At 50.8% G+C, this 20,593-nt stretch overlaps 1 protein-coding gene across 4 annotated transcripts in view; it reads left to right on the top strand.

Moving 5' to 3' along the window:
• Window positions 1–18,000: 18,000 nt before the first annotated feature.
• Window positions 18,001–20,593, top strand: part of MAMLD1 (mastermind like domain containing 1) — a 124,868-nt gene continuing 122,275 nt past the window's right edge. For 2 of the 4 annotated variants that reach the window (XM_049871777.1, XM_049871774.1), the window contains exon 1: window positions 18,009–19,184. The gene's annotated coding sequence lies outside the window, so the exon portion shown is untranslated. Of the gene's footprint in view, window positions 19,185–20,593 lie in introns of all 4 variants that reach the window. The other 2 variants (XM_049871776.1, XM_049871775.1) reach the window with 2 other exon arrangements.

Genomic DNA, 20,593 nt, shown 5'->3' with positions numbered 1-20,593 from the left:
GCCAAGCTTGGGTCAAGTGGAGGTTAAGTATGAACTTGCAGTAATTCAGGCCAAGAATGTCAAACCTACACTTGCCTCGGCACATATCACTGAGGCCCTTCTCTAGGCAAAGCCCCGTCCTGCCCAGCAGGCAGGTAGGGCCAGTCAGCCGTCACTCATCCACTCAATCCCTCTGGAATTCTCCACAGCAGCTGCTTTGTGCTTTCTCCTCCAACCTCCTCCAGCCCCAGCCCACCCTGACTCAGCTCAGCTTGGACTTTGCATAGAAGCCCTCACCACCTCAAAAACCACCTGACACCCCCTTCCCTCTCTTCCTTCTTTCTCTTCAACCTCCTCCCCTGTAGATAGGCCAGCCTATCCCCGTCAGTCCTGGAAACCACCCTGACCTGGGCTCCAAATGTAGTCCTCTCCGCCCTCATATTACAGCAGCAATCCTAATTCTACCTTTCTTTTCCTCTTTGTTTGTTGGCACGAGAAGCTCAAATTGAGTCAATTGTCATTGCAGCTTCAAAATCAATGGAATCCTTACTGTGACCCCTGGTGGAAGCATGCTCCGCCCTCATACCAGAACCTCTAATCTGGCAGAGATTAACGCTTCAAGGATAGGAAGCACAAGTTCCACAAGTAGTCACTGGGAAAGGTAATGAGAGGGGCTACTTCGACATACACCCCTTAGTTTCCAGATCAGTGTATTCTAGCTAATGGGAACACAGCACCATATATGAGCCATTGTTGTTGTCGTTGTTAGGTGCCATCCAGTCGGTTCCAACTCATAGCAAACCTATGTAAAATGGAATGAAACACTGCCCGGCCCTGTGCCATTTTCACAATCCTTGCTGTTTGAGCCCATTGTTGCAGCCACTGTGTCAATCCATCTCATGAGGATCTTCATCTTTTTTACTGACCCTCAACCAAGCATGAGGTCCTTCTCCAGGGACTGATCCCTCCTGACAACATGTCCAAAGTATGTGAGACTTAGTCTCGCCATCCTTGACTCTAAGGAGCATTCTGGTTGTACGTCTTCCAAGACAGATTTGTTCGTTCTTCTGGCACTCCAAGGTATGTTCTTCGCCAACACCACAATTCAAAGGCGTCAACTCTTCTTCGGTCTTCCTTATCCATTGTTCAGCTTTCGCATGAAAACACCATGGCTTAGGTCAGGCCCACCTTAGTCCTCAGGGTGACATCTTTGCTTTGCAACACTTTAAAGAGGTCTTTTGCAGCCAACTTGCCGAATGCAATACGTCCTTTGATTTCTTGACCGCTGCTTCCATGGATGTTGATTGTAGATTCAAGTAAAATGAAATCCTTGACAACATCAATCTTTTCTCCATTTATGATGTTGCTTATTGGCCCAGTAGCGAGGATTTTTGTTTTCTTTATGTTGAGGTGTAATCCATACTGAAGGCTGTGGTCTTTGATCTTTTCATTAGTAAGTGCTTCAAATCCTCTTCACTTTCAGCGAGCAAGGTTGTGTCATCTGCATAACACAGGTGGTTAACGAGTCTTTTCTCCAATCCTGTTGCCTCATTCCTCTTCATATAGTCCAGATCTCTTCCAGTCAGTTGGCCAGGTAGCTGTCTTCCAAATTTCTTGGCGTAGACGAGTGAGTACTTCCAGTGCTGCATCAGTTTTTTAAAACATCTCAACTGGTATTCCATCAATTCCTGGAGCCTTGTTTTTCACCAATGCCTTCAGTGCAGCTTGGGCTACTTCCTTTACTACCGTTGGTCCCTGATCATATGCTACCTCCTGAAATGGTTGAAAGTCAACCAATCTTTTTGGTATAGTGATTCTGTGTATTCCTCCCATCTTCTTTCGATGTTTCCTGAGTCGTTTAATACTTTCCCCGTAGAATCCTTCACTATTGAAACTCGAGGCTTGAATTTTTTCTTGAGTTCTTTCAGCTTGAGAAATGCCAAGTGTGTTCTTCCCTTTTGGTTCTCCATCTCCAGCTCTTGCACGTGTCATTATAATATTTTACTTTGTCTTCTCAATCCACCTTTGAAATCTTCGGTTCAACTTTTACTTCATCATTTTTTTCTTTTGCTTTAGCTACTCAACGTTCGAAAGCAAGTTTCAGAGTCTCTTCTGACATCCATTTATGTCTTTGCTTTCTCTCCTGTCTTTTTAATGACCTCTTGCTTTCTTCATGTATGATGTCTTTGATGTCATTCTACAACTCATCTGGTCTTCGATCATTAGTGTTTAACGTGTGAAATCTATTGTTGAGATGGTCTCTAAATTCAGGTGGGATATACTCAAGATCATACTTTGGCTCTTGTGGACTTGTTCGAATTTTCTTCAGTTTCAACTTGAACTTCCATATGAGCAATTGATGGTCTGTTCCGCAGTCGGCCCCTGGCTTGTTCTGACTGATAATGATGAGCTTTTCCATCGTCTCTTTCTACAGATGTAGTCAATTTGATTCCTGTGTATCCCATCTGGCGAGGTCCATGTGTGTAATTACCATTTATGTTGGTGAAAAAAGGTATTTGCAATAAAGAAGTCATTGGTCTTGCAAAATTCTATCATGAGATCTCCAGCATTGTTTCTATCACCAAGGCCATATTTTCCAACTACTGATCCTTCTTCTTTGTTTCCAACTTTCACGTTCCAATCACCAGTAATTATCAATGCATTCTGATTGCATGTTCAATCAATTCCAGACTGCAGAAGTTGGTAAAAAATCTTCAGTTTCTTCATCTTTGCCATTAGTTGTTGGTGCATAAATTTGAATAATAGTCGTATTAACTGGTCTTCCTTGTAGGAGTATGAGTATTATCCTATCACTGATAACATTGTACTTCAGGATACATCTTGAAATGTTCTTTTTGAAGATGAATGCAAAGCCATTCCTCTTCAAGTTGTCATTCCCGGCATAGTAGACCATATGATTGTCTGATTCAAAATGGCTGATACCAGTCCATTTCAGCTCACTAATGCCTAGGATATCGATGTTTATGTGTTCCATTTCATTTTTGATGATTTCCAGTTTTCCTAGGTTCATACTTCATACATTCCAGATTCTGATTATTAATAGATGTTTGAAGCTGTTCTCATTTTGAGTCGTGCCACATCAGCAAATGAAGGTCCTGGAAGTTTGACGCCATTCTTGTCGTTAAGGTTGACTCTACTTTGAGGAGGTGGCTCTTCCCCAGTCATCTTTTGAGTGCCTTCTAGCCTGAGGGGCTCATCTTTCGGCACTGTTTTAGACAGTGTTCCACGTTATTCATAAGGTTTTCACTGTCTAAGTCTTTTCAGAAGTAGACTGCAGGGTCCTTCTTCTTATTCTGTCTTAGTCTGGAAGCTCAGCTGAAACCTGTCCGCCACGTGTACCCTGATAGTATCTGAATACTAGTGGCATAGCTTCCGGCATCACAGCAACGCGCAAGCCCCCACAGTATGAGAGACTGACTGACATGTGGGGGTGTCAGCCATTGGATCAGTGTATATACTGCATCCTGGAGGACAGAGCCTCAACCCCACAGTATGTTGTTCCCAAGTTGGCATTTTAGGTAAGTCTTTAACAAGCTATTTTTTCTATCAGGCCTACTGCTGCTGAATGACTGTGTAGCTGGTAATACCAGTGAATCCTGTGGTTATGTGCTCATTGCTGCACCTCCTTTGCTATAAGATGTGTCCCTTGGTCTAGGCGATGTTGTGTGGGGTGCCATGTTGCTAGATCAAGCATTCTGTAAGCCTTCAGACGGTGGTACTGGTGGAGGCACTGTGGATACAGGAGGCAAATTCATATCCAGAGTAGGTATCAGTTCAAGTAAAGACAAATTTCTAACCTACCCCCACCCCAAGAGTGGAATGGACCCAAAGTAATCAACCAGCTACGAAGTGGCTAGCTGGTCTTCCTGAATAGTAGTATCATACCAACTACTCAGCACACTGCTGCTGGCAGGTGCTTGTCACTTGAATCTCACCAGGTCCAATTAGAGTGATGTCAGCAATTTCACCAATATAATCGACCAGTGTGATGTTCTGTGAAATGTCAAGAGGATCAAGACCCATGAAGACTATATTATGACAGAGAGTGGAGAGTTAGCCTAGCCCTGGGGTAAGAGCACGAATACGTATTGCTTCTTTCTCATGTAAAGGCAAATTGCTTTTAATCCTTCTTATTGAGGGAGATTCAAGAATGCATTCTCCAGGCCAGTAGCCACACACCAAGTACCAGAAGATGTTTTGGTCTTCTTTAGTAAAGCTAGCACATCCAACAGTGGAGCTTCAGTTGGGGCTACGACATAGTTAAGTTTACAATAAGCAATTTGCTGTCACCTGCCACTATCCCCCTGGTTTTTGCTGGAGCCATAAAAGTAAATTGAACAAACATATGATGGGAACCACTACCCCTGCCTATTTTAGGTCTTTGATAGTGGCACTAATCTCTGAAATTTCTCCCAGTATGTGGTGCTGCTTCTAATTTACGATCTTGAATGAAGGGGCAGACAGTTTCAGGGGTTTCCACTTGATTCTTCCTATCAAAATAGTCCTTACTCCACAGGTCAATTATGTACTTGGGATCCAGGGAAATAACCATAGTGTCAGCCCACGGACACATTGGACCATTGGGCCAAAACTCCATTCATCACCTGACTTCAATAAACCTCTGCTCTAACAAGAAAACCATGATGGCATTTTGGGTTCCTCGATATCAGTGAGAGCTCAGATCCAGTGTCCAATAATACTTGACAAGTAAGAGTAATTATCTTTCCCTGGCATTCAGTTATCTTCACAAACGGCCTCTGGTCTCTTTGGGGAAGGATTGGGAGAATGTTTGCCATATGTAATTGTGGTGGCACTCTAGGGTTCTTCCACAAAGAGCCCCATTCTCCCCTTCAATCAATGGGCTGTGGATTTGGGAAATGACTTAAATGTGGAAACTGGGTAAAGAACTGTGTTTTTCATCATGGTGGCCAACATCAGCCTTCTGCTCATCAGATGATTTGTATTGTACTAATAAAGTGACACCCTAGTCATTTTTCCATCTACCTGTTCCTAGGAACACCGTGGGCTGTTTGATCATCACACAAGTGCTGGCAGATATGGCACCCTGATTGCTACTCCAATCTGGTTTCTCATTACAATAATAGTTAAGTATCGTCACTTGGCCTCAGACATTCTAGAGTCCCATCATCTCTCCTGATATCATGGAGCCCAGTTCCGTAGTGGTACCTCACACTGTCAAACTCAGCCCAGAGAGGACAGCTACTCATCGAGCTTCTCAAATATGTTAGCGTCCCTCTCACTTTTTGTCTTAGTGAAGGGAGTGTCTTCTGGCTGCCCCCCAAGGGAACACAGTTCAGTGGTAGATTTTGTGGTATCACTTAATAAAAATTTTCTAACATCCCCACCTCTGTGACCTTTCTGATTTCTTCCTCAATACTATACCAAGAGAGTTATAGCAAAACCGTAACATCTATTACAGGCTAGTGTCATGTCCATGTTTCAAGAAGGTATTCCGGCAGAATATTCAGACCTATTCCAAGTGTCCTTGTCTGTACACTGAATGCCCAAGCACAAGTGAATACCACTATGCCAACAAATTCTCCCCAGTCAGCCTTGTATTCCATCCCTTGGATCTAACACCCTCGCTAGCTATTCACTCCCTTAAGTGTTCTCCCAATTCTTTCTAGCATATACTAACCAGTTCTTGCAATTCCTTTGGCATGTAAACTATTTCCTCCCAGAACAGGAAGTGCGCTTCCAAGTTTCCACTATGCTGACACCTGACCCTTGTTATCAGCCTGGAAGCAATGAGGGGTAGTGGAGGTGGTTCTTGAGAAGAAAGAGCATCATCTTGTGAAGCACCTGTGTCAGTTGAGGTCAATGCAGGGTCTCCATTTATGGGCAGGCTGCTCCCTTCTGGATTTTTCCAGAGGGTAAGAGGCTGCCAACATGGAGGGTTCTGGAGAATATGGAGGTTCAAGATTCTGATTTTCTATCAGAATTTTGCTATAGGAGACCTGTGTAGGCTGTCATTCCGTCTTCTTTGCAACTCTCTGTTCATACAATTAGACATCAATCTGATTTTCTGCAGTTTGCCCTGCAGCTATAGGAGATGAGGGTCCCTTTAAATGCTTCCATAGAGGCCCTCTAGCTTTCACAGGGTGTTTTGAATTGATGATTGGCTCATCGAAGCCTGTCATTTTCCTTTCTGCAAGGTTCCCAAAGTAAAAAAAGCCAGCCAACCCACAAATCCTTATGATTACCATTGTCCCAGTGCTATTCAAAGGTCACAACTATCGCATAACCACATGCTTCACAGGTGACAGTCTGAATAACGGTAATACCACTACATGCCACCAGGAAAGAGGTCTTTATTTCCGTCTGACTGGTAAGAGATCCAGCCACAAAGTCCCATCCTTGGGGTCTGCTGTCTAAGGCCCTTCCCAGGACCAACTATCTGGTTCCCCAGAAAGCAGAGTCTAACGCAAAGGCTTATTTGTGCGTACTTTATGGGGACACGTGTACTAGGGAGCAGGAGTAAGGGACGGGGGCATGAAGCAGGGGAGGATGAAGATACCAAAACAACAATATGGCATCTAATTGTCCACTACAATGTGTGACCTGATGCCACATGACCATCTGAGAAGCTAAATGGAATGTGTCTCTGAACTGTTCTCCTGGGGTCACAAAGGAAGGGCAGTTATCCATTACCTCCTTTTCTCAGTTGGCCAGAGTTTCACTCCACGGGATTTAACTCCCCTGCATGCGCAGGTGCGAGCAAGTCCCCTGGCATTCCATGCCACTGTGTCAAAAGAGAAAGCCCGGGATAGAGAGTGGAGTGTAGGCCCAAGGTGAGGTGCTGTGAAGCTGCATCTGCATGAAGCTGGTTGGTGCCAACACAGAAGAGCAGGCTGCTGCAGAGGCGGCTGGAATAGGAGACAGAGAGGGTGACTGAGCAGATCTGACGTGGTGTATAAGAGGTGTCTTGTAGACATTCCTTTTCTCACAGATCTTTCTTCTGTGATTAGTGAGGTGCTCATGAGACACTAGCGAGAGAGTGTATGAGTGCCTGTCCTTCTCCAGCTGGAAGCTGGAGCTAGGAGTCACGGCCAGGGTCAGAGAGGGAGTTGGACCATCCAGCTTTAGGATTTCTTCCAGGCCCAGGAGACTGGCGGTGAGAAGGCCCAAGGCTGCAGGGAAATACAGACAACTGGCCCAGACTCCCCTGCTTCCTGCCAGGGCATAGAGGCCACTGCTTACCAAGATGACGGAGAGTCAGCCATTGGCATTGGTAGTTCAGTGGTAGAAATCTGGTGTTCCTTGTGGAAGACCTGAGTTTGATTCCCGCCCGGTGCAGGTCATGTGCAGCTACCGCATGTCTGTCAGTGGAGAACTGCCTGTTGCTATGATGCTGAACAGGTTTCAGAGGAGCTTCCAGACTAAGTCAGACTAAAAAGAAAGGCCTGGCAATCTACTTCCAACAATGAGACCGTGAAACCCCAATGGATCACAATGGTCATCCTCAACCCATTACAGGGATGGCACAAGACCAGGCAGGGTTTCGTCCCCTTGTGCATGAGGTCACGATGAGTTGGGGGCCAGCTTGATGGCAGCTCACAGCAACGACGACAGAGGAATTCCTTCAGAGGGAGAGAAGGAGGGAGGTCTCTAGGGTGCAAAGGGGCAAGATGGGCCCAGTCAAGTTGTGAAAGAACTCCTGAAAGCATCCACTTCAGTCTGATCTGCTCACATCTGAGCGCAGGCTTGGGGCAGGTGGGCAGGGGGCCTTCGATTTGCTCCATCCCGCAGCCCCAGGAAACCACAATTTAAAATCAATAATTGCTAATAAATCCCTAAGTAATGTTACACTGGCAAAATGGCCATTTCATTAGCAGGAAGAAGCCCTGAGTGGAGAGCAAGAGGAGTTGGCATGGAGTTGGGGGCAGGGAACAGCTAGTTCTGCCCTCCATCAGGTGTAGGAAATGTTGCACATGCTTTCCACCCTACAGTGGAGAAACAGGGCCCTCCGGGCCTCCACTGCTCAGGGCTGCAGAAGGAAACCTCAGCCTCTGCCCCGATTCCCCCAGCCTTACTAAGCCCACAGAGTGGCACAGGGGTGGTGCCTGTGAGGTGGCACACTGCCATGCTTGCTCTTCAGGAACAAGGAGCCAGTGTTTGGCTGTGGCTTCCCAGACAGGGCAGGACACTCAAGTGGGCAATGAAGCATCCTGGGAAGGAGAGGTTCTGTGGGGCAGGGGCAGGAGGAAACTGAGCCCTGCATGGCCCCCTGTGGGAAGCCTCTAGAAGCCCACTGCAAGGGTCTATGTGGCACCATGTCTAGTTTGCTTGGACCTCCACAGCTCTGGGGCCGGCCACCATGGCCCTCCCAGCAAGCCGGGTATGTGCCACCAGGTCCTTGGGGCTTGATTACTGAAGCCATTTGTTTTGCACTGATGCAACGTGACACCATGGTGTATGATCAACTCTGGGCATCACGTTTTCGGCACACAGAAGGAGACGGAAATTCGGCTGCAGCAAAAGGCACTGATTTGCCTTCTCTGAATCTCCTTTCTCTGAACAGCAGGGACAGTTCAGTCCCATGTAAAGCATACACTCTCTTTCTCCTGGCAACTGCCCAGTACCGTAATTCCCTGTATAGTGCCACCTCGGAGGTGCCTCAGACAGCCTCTCGGGGCAAAAATGCCACTCTTTATCCTGGGCCCCGAGGCACTAGAAAGTTGTGAGATGCTCTGAGGAAATGCACTTAGTGAGCAGGGCATCGTCTAGCCTCCCTTGCCATTGAGCTCAGGAGAAAGGGCCAGGAAGACAAATGGGCCAGCTCACAGGGAAGAGCAGGAAGCCACCTCCTTGCCCTTTGAGTTCATTACTCGACTTGCTCCAGGTGGCATGTCCTGGCACACTTGTCCTCAAGGTAGCAGGGCTTCTCTCCTGGCAGATATGTCTGTGCTGCCATAAAGCAGGGGTTGGGGGCACAGCCAAAGCCCAGCACAATAGCGGCCACCTGCAGCCCAGGGTCAGTCTCCCAGCCCCCAGGGAAGGAAGTCCCTGGAAAGTGCTAGAAATGGGAGGTCCAAGTCTGTGGAAGAGCTGGAAACTAAAGCCCAGGAAAGACAGGAGCTTGCCCGGGGTCCCACAGTGGGCCATTTGCAGGACTGAGCTGATAACCCAGGGTCTTGCCTCCCAGGCCAGGGCTCTTAGCATTTGATGGGACTGCCAGGACCAGACACCTGGTGTCCCTGGTTCCTCAGGGACCTCTCCCACCTACCGCCTACACACATACTCAATTCTTTGTACTTATAGACATGTTGCTTCTTGGTGTGCAGGACAGATGTACCCCACTTGAGAGCTGGAGGGACCCTGGGACTCACTTTGTTCAGCCCTGTCATTGAGCAGAGGAGCATGCTTTGCCCTCCACAAGCAATTTTCAGCAGCAGCAGGCGCTGAGCTACCTAGTTCGGCACTGGCTATACACGAATACTCATAAGCTTACTATGAGTCCGAATCGACTTGAAGGCAAAGGGTTTTGAACCCAAATAACAGCTAACACTTGACAGATATGAGCTCTTGGCTCCTGGCGTCAATCCTGTGAGATAGGTACCATGATCAGCCCCATTTTACAGATGATGAAATGGAGGCACGGAGAGGGCAAGCAAGCTGCCCATGGTCACACAGCTGGTAAGTGGCAAAGCCTGGATTCTCTGTTGTCCCTACCGATGAGCATGAGAGAGTTAATCCTTGCTCCCCACCCCTCCGAATTTACAGCCCAAGCCTGATGCTGTGCACACACTAGGTGTTCAGAAAATACTTCTTTGTGCATTCAGTCCCAGACACACAGGCACTAACGTATTGCACACAAGCTCTGTGCCCAGACCGGTGCCTGAACTTAATGGCACATAGTCTTATGGGGAGATGGAAAGGCCACCAGTCACAAGCCAGAATGGCCAACACACGCTTGGGTCAGCTCAGTGGCACACCTGGGGCAGCTTCGTCTCCTGAGCCGTGGGGAGGATGGGGTCAACGAAGGCCTCCCAGGTGAGGAGCTAGGGCTTCAGCTGAGGCTTAACAGGCACAAGGAATGCCCCAAGCAAGCAGGCAAAGAGGGCCTCTGCTGCGGGGCTGGAACAGCGCGTGCATGGCACGGAGGTGTGAAAGAACAGTGTGTTTCAGAACACGGAGCTGTTGCCGTGTCCACAGCATGAGTTGCCTTGGTGGGGACAGGGGAAGCAGGGGGGAGGAAAACCTTGACAATGACCAGGTAAGCAGGGGCCAGGTCAGGTGGGTCCTATGTGCCAGGCAAAGGAGGTGGGACTACCCTGAGGGTAATAGAGGGCCGTGGAAATATTTTCAGCAGGAGAGGAATGAGGCAGATCTGAATTCTAGAAATTTGCCCTAGCAGCTGAGAGGAGGACGCATTGGAAAGGACAAGACTGGAGACTTAGGAGATGGTCGTTGTGCTCTAGATGAAACCGGGTGGCTGCCTAATATTACAATGATAATAGTAGCCACAATAATAATAGTAATTAGAAGGTTCAGCATATTTATTTTTACAACAGCTAACACTGAATACTTACACCGTGCTAGAGGCTTTACACGGATTATTATAGTTAACACTCAAGACAGCCCGGTGAAGTGCGCACTATCGTTACCTCCATTTCACAGAGCAGAAACTCGCCCCAGGTCACACAGTGAGGAAGTGGTGGGGCCAGCTTTTGAACTAGGCAGACTGGCTTGAACACCGGCATGCAATGGCATATTCCTGAATGTTTAACAACTAGCTCTCGGAATTCCTGAATGTTTAACAACTAGCTCTCGGAAAAAGAAAAGAGCCCTCGTTTGTAGTGCTTGCTGATTGCTGTGGTGTAAATACTTCCACCAGGGCCGACTGCAAGCTACTGGTGTGTGTCATCAGCCCTGGTGGCGCAGTGATTAAGATCTCAGCTGCTACCCAAAAGGTCGGTAGTCCGAATCTACCAGCTGCTCCTTGGATACCCTAGGGAGCAGTTCTACCCTGTCCTATAGGGTCACTGTGAGTCAGAATCGACTCAAAGGCAATGGTTTTTGTTAAACGTGTCATCAGTAGGTTCACATTTCTGAGCCCCACCAGTCCTCTTGGCCCAGAGCTGACTGTGAGTGAGAAGTGCACAGCACTCCCCTCCCCTCCTCCCTGGTGAGCTTTGCCTTTGCCTGTGGAGATTGCAGACTTCCAGGCTGCCTGTTGTTGTGTGCCATCGAGTTGAGTCCGACTCATAGCCACCCTATAGGACAGACTAGAACTGCCCCATAGGGTTTCCTAGGCTGAAATCTTTATGGGAGCAGATTGCCAGGTCTTTTCTTTTGCAGAGCGGCTGGCGGGTTTGAGCCGCTGATCTTTCGCTTAGCAGCCAAGTGCTTAGTCATTGTGCTACCAGGCTGCCTGTTGTTGTTAGGTGCCATGGACTCGATTCTGGCTCATAGTGACCCTATGTACAACAGAACAAAACACTGTCTGGTCCTGCGCCATCCTCATGATCATTGCTATGCTTAAGCCCATTGTTGCAGCCACTGTGTCAGTCCATCTCGTTGAGGGTCTTCCTCCTTTTCAAGGACCCTCTACTTTACCACGCATGATGTCCTTCTCCAGGGACTGATGTCCCTTGATAACACGTCCAAAGTGGTAAGACAAAGTCTCACCATCCTCACTTCTAAGAAGCGTTCTGGATGTACTTATTCCAAGACAGACTTGCTCCTTCTTCTGGCAGTCCATGGTACACTCAATATTCTTCGCCAACACCATAATTCAAAGATGTCAATTCTTCTTCGGGCTTCTTTATTCATCACCCAGCTTTCACATGCATAAGAGGCGATTGAAAACACCATGGCTTGTGTCAGGCGCACCTTAGTTTTCAAGGTGACATCTTTGCTTTTCAATACTTTAAAGAGGCCTTTTGCAGTAGATTTTTCCAGTGCAATGGGTCTTTTGGTTTCTTGACTGCTGCTTCCATGGATGTTGATTGTGGATCCAAGTAAAATGAAATCCTTGACAACTTCAATCTTTTCTCCATTTATCATGATGTTGCTCATTGGTCCAGTTGTGAGGATTTTTGTTTTCTTTATGTTGAGGTGTAATCCATACTGAAGGCTGTGGTCTTTGAGCTTCATTAGTAAGTGCTTCAAGTCCTGTTCACTTTCCACAAGCAAGGTTGTGTCATCTGCATAACGCAGGTTGTTAATGAGTCTTCCTCCAACCCTGATGCCCTGTTCTTCATATAGTCCAGCTTCTCAGATTTTTTGTTCAGCAGACAGATTAAATAGGTATGGTGAAAGGATACAACCCTGATGAACACCTTTCCTGACTTAAAACCACGCAGTCTCCCCTTGTTTTGTTCAAACAACCACTTCTTGATCCATGTACAGGTACCTCATGAGGACAATGAAGTGTTTTGGAATTCCCATTCTTTCCAATGTTATCCCTAATTTGTTATGATCCACACAATTGAATGCCTTTGCATAGTTAATAAAACACAGGTTAACATCTTTCAGCCAGGATCCATCTGACATCAGCAATGACATCCCTGGTTCCACATTCTCTTCTGAATCCAGCCTGAATTTCTGGCAGCTCCCTGTCAATATACTGCTGCAGCCATTTTTTAATGATCTCCAGCAAAATTTTGCTTGCATGAGATATTAATGATATTTTTCAATAATTTCTGCTTTTGGTTAGATCACCTTTCTTGGGAATATGCATAAATATGGATCTTTTCCAGTTGGTTGGCCAAGTAGCTGTCTTCCAAATTTCTTGGCATACACGAGTGACTACTTCCAGCGCTGCATCCATTTGTTGACATCTCAACTGGTATTCCATCAATTCCTGGAGCCTTGTTTTTCACCAATGCCTTCAGTGTAGCTTGGACTTCTTCCTTCAGTACGATCGGTTCCTGATCATATGCTACCTCCTGAAATGGTTGAACATTGACCAATTCTTTTTGGTATAATTACTCTGTGTATTCCTTCCACCTTCTTTTGATGCTTCCTGAGTCATTTAATATTTTCACCACAGAATCCTTTAATGTTGCAACCAGGCTGCCTAGGATGGTCCAATCTTGGTCACACCAGGGAGTAACTGTGTGATCTCAGGTGATTTGCTTAAGCTTCTCTGAGCCTCAGTTTGCTCAGCTCTGAAACAGGTTTTGATGAGGCTTTACTGAGCTCAGGATGTGAAGCATAGGGCCTGACACATAATAGGTGCACCCCAAGCTCTAGCTGCTTTCATTGTTAATATGATGATATTTTCCACACCCAGACCACCAGGAGCGCATCGCCTGTTTTTCCCCAGACATCTGTCTGCCTGGCGGCTGTGCCTGCTGATGCTGGGGCCCGGCTGGTTTCCTGGCGTTAGGTCAACCTTCTGATTGGTTGTGGTGATCGTGCAGCAGCAGCCCAGCTGGTTGCCAGGACAGCCACAGGCCAGGGTTTTGTTTTGTTGTGTGTGTGTGTGTGTGTGTGTGTGTGTGTGTGTGTTTTAAATTACAAAACTGCAAATGGTCTGAAGGATCCTAGAACTGTGGATAGAGCCTCTTCCCATGAGGGGCCTGAATTGTGCCTGTGCTGTTGGGAAAAAAAAGTCATTACATGAAGAGTAATAATTAGCAAGCCATCTGCATACTTCCCCCCTCCCATAAAAGCTCTGACGTGTCTTTCAGTTGTATGTAGAGTGCAAGAGTTAAACTGGCAGCCACCTGGATTCACGTTAATTCCCTAAATTATTTCTCAATCTCTGTTTAAACGACTATTTCTCTTCCTGATCTATGCTCTGATGGTATTACCTGTGGCATTCTGGGAGTGGCACTCATGGTAAGTGAGGAGCTGTGGAGGGAGAAATTGACTTGTAGCCACAGCTTTCTGGTTTCATGGTGAAATCGATGCAAGCCATTCTCCAGCCCCTTAATTAACTACCCACTAATGAGGCTTTTTTCTTAAAGGTTCCTAGTTTTCAAATCAGTGAAGTGGGCAGGAAATTATAATCAATATTTTAACAATTTCCCATTTGTTTCCAACATGCTTCTTAAAAATGCTTATCACCACCAATCTCCCAGAAAAAACTGAAATTGTTGAAGAACATGAGAAGGAAACAATCCAACTCCTTTCCCAGTGGCTCGTCTCCACCCCACAAAGGCAATGTGCCACGTGCCCCCTGCTAGGACCCTGATCTGGCCCTCACTTGGCACAAACTTACAAACGGTGCCCAACGTCATAGGTGTTTGGCTCCACACGGGGGACTGGATCTTTCAGGCTAATAGAATTCATCTTGTTAGATTCAACACCTGCCTCCTATCTTTGAAGGAGTTTGGGATAATAATCATAGTAATAGTCTCTTTTCTGAGGGCTAGCAATCTAGGGCTGGGTACCCTGCCAAGGGAGGTCCCGTGAAAGGGTGAACTGCAACCGTTATTACACTCCAATAAGGCAGGTAATACTGTGTGTGTGAGTTGCCCGACAAGTAGGCTCTAACTCATGCAACCCCAAGTAAAAAGGAATGAAACGTTGCCCGGTCCTGTACCATCTTCGTGATCGTTGGTATGCATGAGTCCATTGCTGTGGTCACTGCGTATTTTAAGTGCCTTCCAACCTAGGAGGCTCATCTTCTAGCACTATACCAGACAATATTCTGTTATGATTCATAGGGTTTTCATTGGCTGATTTTCAGAAGTAGATCAACAGGCTCTGTCCCTGGCTACCTCTCCCATTTCTCCATCAATCCTGGGTTACACAAAGTGGCAACCATCTTGGAACCTGTTTCCAACAGTAACTGAAAGAGCCTTCTAGTCACATCCCTTTCTCTCTCTACTTCTGTGGCCACCTGCAAGATTGCCATCAACACATCTGGACCATAGCAGCGCTTTAATGACATGGCCAAAGGCTGGTTTCATGGCACTTACAAAAAGCCCTTTGCCTAATTGCCATCCTCCTTAACCTTTTTTTAGGCCTTGAACCTCCTAAAATAGAATGAAAGCTGGGAGCCCCTTTCCCAGTGTGTGTCCATCCTGTGGTCCCCAGCGTTTCCTGAGAAGCTCCAGGAGACTGGGATCCTAGTGTTCCGTGAGCAGATACTCCATGCCAGGCACCGTGCTAGGAGCTTGGAATACAGTGGTGAACAAAGCCTGCACTGGTCCCTGCCCTCTTGGGATCTATCCTGTACATAGCAATAAGTGCTAAAGAGCAAAAAAAACAAACAAACAAAAAAAGCAAGAAAGGAGGGAGGAAGTGCAAGCGATGGATGAGGGGGATTGAAACACTGTGGCCAGGTGATGTTTGTGCCCCGTGGACATCTGTGGGACGTGCATTCCAGCAGAGGGAACGACCTAAGGTGGGAGTGGGCTGGATGCATTTGAGAAGAGCAGAAGAGCCCATAGACCACCAGAAGGCCTTCAGTTTTGCTCTGAGTACAGTGGGGAACTCCTGCGGAGTTTTGAAAAGAGGACAAGGAATAGACTGGGGGGTTGGGTGCAGGGAAAGGAGGAAACAGAATGACTCAATAGGCTGCTACTAGATGAAGTCAGGTGAGAGATGTTGGTGGCTGGGACCAAGGGTAGTGATGGAGGAAAGAAGGCTGGGTTCCTGAATGCATTTTGAAGATATGTTGTTGTTAGAGGCCTCCAACTCGTGGCAACCCCATGCGCAATGGAACAAAACACTGCCCTGTCCTGCACCATCCCCATGATCGGTTGCATATTGGACCATTGTGATCCATAAGGTTTTCATTGGCTAATTTTTTTGGAAGTAGATCACCAGTCCTTTCTTCCTAGTCCACTTAGTCTGGAAGCTCCGCTGAAACCTGTTCAGCATCATAGCAACGCACAAGTCTCCAGGGACAGACAGGTGGTTGCTATGCATGACGTGCATTGGTGGTGAATCAAGCCCAGATCTCCTGCGCAGAGGGCAAGAATTTATTAGCAAACTACCACTGCCTCATCATTTTGATGATAGGGACCACAGAATTGTCTGCTGGGCTGGAAGTGGGGTATAAGTGAAAGAGAAGCACCAAGGAAGACTCTAGGATGTTTGACTGGGGCAACTTGAAGGATGGAGTTGCCATTAAGTGGGTGGACAGACTATGGGAAAGGCAAGCTGAGGGGGACCAGGAGCTCAGTTTTGGCCATGTGAAGTTTGAGATGTCTAGTGGATATCTGTATGCTAAGGAAATATATGAAGCTGGACTATATGAAGAAGAATGTGGCATCAGGATTGGAGGAAGGCTCATTAACAACCTGCAATATTAACATGGCACAACCTTGCTTGCTGAAAGTGAAGAGGACTTGAAGCACTTACTAATGAAGATCTAGCCTTCAGTATGCATAACACCTCAACATAAGGAAAACAAAAATCCTCACAACTGGACCAATAAGCAACATCATGATAAGCAGAGAAAAGACTGAAGTTATCAAGGATTTCATTTTACTTGGATCCACAACCAACGCCAATGGAAGCAGCAGTCAAGAAATTAAACGATGAATTGCACTGGGCAAATCTGCTGCAAAAGACCTCTTTAAGGTGTTAAAAAGCAAAGATGACACTTTGAGGACTGACGTCTGCCTGACCCAAGCTGTGGTATTTTCAATCGCCTCATAAGCATGCAAAAGCTGGACAATCAATAAGGAAGGCTGAAGAAGAATTCATGTCCTTAAATTGTGAGGTTGGCAAACAATATTGAATGAATATACCATGGGCTACCAGAAGAAGGAACAAAACTGTCTTGGAAGAAGTACAGCGAAAATGCTCTTTAGAAGCGAGGATGGCGAGACTTGGTCTCATGTATTTTGGAGAGGGTCAGCAAAAAACAGGAAGACCCTCAAGGAGATGGATTGCCACAGTGGCTGCAACAATGGGCCCAAACATAACAACTATTGTGAAGATGGTGCAGGACTGGGCAGGGTTTCATTCTGTTGTCACTATGAGTCAGCACCCAACAACAACAACCATTGTGGACATCCAAGTGGTGGTGCCAGGTGGGCAGCTGGTGATCTGACAGACACACAGCTGCTATCAAACAGGCTTCTCCAGACACCCGGGGCATGGGCATCACTCACCGCATGGGAAAGATGACATTACAGGGAAGCAGAGAGCAAGTGATAGAACAAGGGCCTTCCACCTCCTTGGCCAGGGCCCTTTGCTGGAGAGGACCCAATATGAAAAGCATCCTACTCTGCTCTGCTTTGTTATAATCCCACTTGGGGGCGGGGGGGGGGGGGGCGGTAGCTCCAGGATGACTCCCCTTCCCTGTGGGGCTCTCACAGGCCAAGACTCCACCTTGGCCTTGCCACAGCAAGGCCCACCAGGCCAGGTTGTGGCGGCTTCTTCCCAAATGATGCATCTGAGCTGGTGCTCCCCACCGCCTTCGGTTGGGCCACGTGCGCTCTGGAGCCTGCACCTGTGGCTCCAAGCTGCTCCTGTGCCAGGGAACTTCCGGGAAAGGCTCTAAAAGGAGCGCCCAGCCCTCGCACCTAGGCAGCCCATGAAGGGACTTCGCAAGGTTCTAGGAGGGGGTGCTGGGGGATGGCCCAGGCCAGTGCTGTGGGCTTGCAGGGAAGGAGAGACCACTCTTCTACTTGAGGTCAGCGCCTCAGTCGAGTGTGACCAGATGTGATGGTGACAAGTCTCTGCTCAGAGGTGCAGGCTCTGAGGCTGTGCCGAAAGCTGCTGCTGTCGGACCAGACTAGGCATCTGCGCCCGGGAGGTCGAGGGTAGGGAACTGGGCCCGCCGGCAGTCCGCAGGGAACCTATAGTCCTGCAGAAGCCACAGGTATGAGTCCCGGTATGATGACTTGCACAGATGTCCCGTCCCGTACAGCTCCGCCAGTGGCTTCGCGGCCCTGGGCTAGCGGGGCTGGGGCCGGAGGCTGCGCTAGCCGACCAGGCGGCGGGGTTGGCGCCCTGGGCGGGGGAGTGGGAGGGGGCGCCTGCGGGGGCAGGGCGGAGAGTGGGCGGGGCACTCGCCCGCCACCTGAGAGCTCGGTTCCCGCCTCTGCCGCCACAGCCAGCCTGCTTGGCGGTCCTGGCGGGAGCCCGCAAGCGGACGCGCATAGGCAAGGCGAGCCCATCCAGCGCCGCCAGCGGCAGGTGAGCGCCTCCCGGGGCAGGAGGGGCCGCGCTGCTCGCGCTCGGGTCGGGCTCTACGGAGAAGGGGTTAGAGTCCTAGCCCTAAGCCCTGCTCCCAGGAGCGCCAGGGTACTCTTGGACCTGTCATTTCTCTCCATCTCTCTGTGTCTGTCTCCCCTTCTCTGGCCAGGCTCTCGGTCTCTGTCGGCGTCTGTGTCTCTCTCTCGACCTCTGTCGCTCTTTCTCAGTGTTCCCCCCTCCGTCTCTGTCGTCGTCTCGCTCCCTCTCTCTGTCCTGCTATCTCTCTGTCTCTCGGCCTCTGTTGCGAGCTCCCGCCTAGCCTCTGTGGACCGCTCGCAGCCTTGCTCGCCCTCCGTCAGGTGATGCCAGCGCGCGGCTGGCCGGCTCGCCTTCCCGAACGCGGGCCGTCTACCTGCCGCGCGGGCATCGCCGGGGCCCTCGGGCTCGGTCGCTCAGGCCCAGGGCGCCCCTCACCCCGCTGTGGCTTCTCCTCGTCAGCGCACGGTCGGCGCGGGACCCCGCTGCGGTGCCGCCCGGTGAGTACGCCCTCTCGGCCCTCCGGCTGCCCGGGTTCGAGTTGACTTAAGCATCTAGGCAGCCACAGCGAAGCCAGCCGGAGAACGTTTCCCCCAGTAGAGCGGCAGGGGGCCCGAAGGCCCCTGAGCGGCCGCCGCGCTTCCTCCGCCAGCGGGCCAGCGAGGCCAGACCGGCGTCTGGGGCTGGGGGCCTGGTGGCGGGCGGGGCAAAGAGGCTTCCCCTTTAAGGCCGGAGCCGCTGTCGCCGTGAGTGTGAGGGTGTGTGAGTGTGCGGCGTGCGTGTCTCCTCCTCCCCGAGTGACACAGCAATGAGAAATGCCTATCAGTAACTTAAACCCCGAAACTCCACCTTCCCGGCGCGCGGCGCGGAGCGGCGGTGGGAATGGAGCGAGCAGACTGAGGCCGCGCTGCAGCGCCGCCGGCATGAACTTGGCCGCGAGCTGAAGCGGCCGGCGGCGGCGGCGGCTGGCGGGCGCGGGGCACCGGCCGCCAGCCAGGAGTGATCTGCCGCTGGGCCCTGCGCGCGGCCGCCCTCGGGCACTGCCTGCGCCGCCGCCCGAGCTCCGCAGAGCGGTAAGGCTGAGAGCGGGCGCCGGAGGTGCAACCGCTCGGGGGGGGGGTTCCGGGGTGCACGGGTGGCCTCCATCTGCCAGGCTCCGAGTCGCGGAGGAGCCGGGGCCCACGGTGGCTGCGAGCCGGAGGACCCCAAAGTTTGCTCCGAGCTCAAGGCCCACCTGGCGCTGCCCTCGGCCGCCCCCCTCCGACCGACCGGATCGGGCTGGGCATAGCTCGCATCGCCGGGGACCGCGGCCTCTGCCTGCTCCCTGGCGCCTATCGGGCGCCTGCAATCGGGCGCGGGGAGCATGGACCGGGAGGGAAGGCAGAGGGGCACGAACGGCGCGGGCTCGCCAGGCCGCGCAGAGCTACTGGGAGGCTCCCGTTCCGTCCTGGCGCCCGGGTGACACCGGCTACGCTGTCGTCATGCCAGGTCCCCGAGCCGGGGCCGGTCGGCAGCAGGCGCTGGGCGAAAGCTCCCTCATCCCGGTTTGCGGCGCCAAGCGGGGGTGTGGGGCGAGCGCGCGCGGAGTCCGCTGCCTGCGCTCCCTCCCTGCCAACTCCTCGCAGGAGGGCATCCCCGAGCCGGGTGGGCTCCCGCCCGATGCCCCAGCAGCCCGCGCCGGGCTCCACGCGCCCGCCTCCCGGCCTCCGCGCAACTGCAGAGCCCGGCAGCGACGAGGGCGGGCGGGAAGCCCCCCGGAGCGCCGCCAAATACTTTTCTCAGCCAGTTGGCTCCGCCAGGCTCGGTCCCGATGCAGGGTGTCCGAAACCGCCCGGAAAGCTGGCGATGCCCTCGGATTGTGATCAGTGACTCCATGCGGAGGAAGCAGCCACTAATAGGAGTCGCCTACCCGAAAACTCGGCCTCTAGCCGTCGGAGCACGGTCAACAGACGCGCCTGGGCTGGGGGCTTTGCACCCCGCTGCGCTCCTGCAGTTGGGTGCGGCTGAGCCGGGCGCCCCGCGTGTGGGTGAGAGTGTGTGCGCGGGCGGGAGCGGAGGGTGGGTGTGGGACGCGGGGACAGGGTACGTTCCTTGCCAGGATGGCTTGTCGTTGTCGTTTGGCGGCAGAAGGACCCTTCGCCCGGACGCCGTCCCCACGGCGAACGTGCTGTTTGCGGGTCGCATACTGAGGCCCCTCCGGGACATTGTCTGCAGGCCCAGCGAGCCAGCGTACGAGCAGCTGCCGCGCGGGAACAAAGACTCAAAGTCTCCCGAGCCCGAGCAATTTTCAGAGTTGGCTGAGGAGAAGGCCCGGGGGAGCATCCCCTGGGGACAGCACTGCCCCGCCGGCCTCGGCCCGGGGGCAGGACCCCGGGGCTGCGGTGAGCGGGAGGGCAGCTTCGCCGTGTGGCCCAGCCTCAGCAGCCCTGGCGCCTGGGTGCCCACGGGTAGGCTGGTCGGCAGCGCACCCGCGGGGCTGCCG

This window comes from Elephas maximus, chromosome X (assembly GCF_024166365.1).
Source record: "Elephas maximus indicus isolate mEleMax1 chromosome X, mEleMax1 primary haplotype, whole genome shotgun sequence".
Classification (NCBI taxonomy): domain Eukaryota; kingdom Metazoa; phylum Chordata; class Mammalia; order Proboscidea; family Elephantidae; genus Elephas; species Elephas maximus.
The sequence above is the reverse complement of the archived record's forward strand: the minus strand, read 5'-3'. Positions and strand labels throughout refer to the sequence as shown.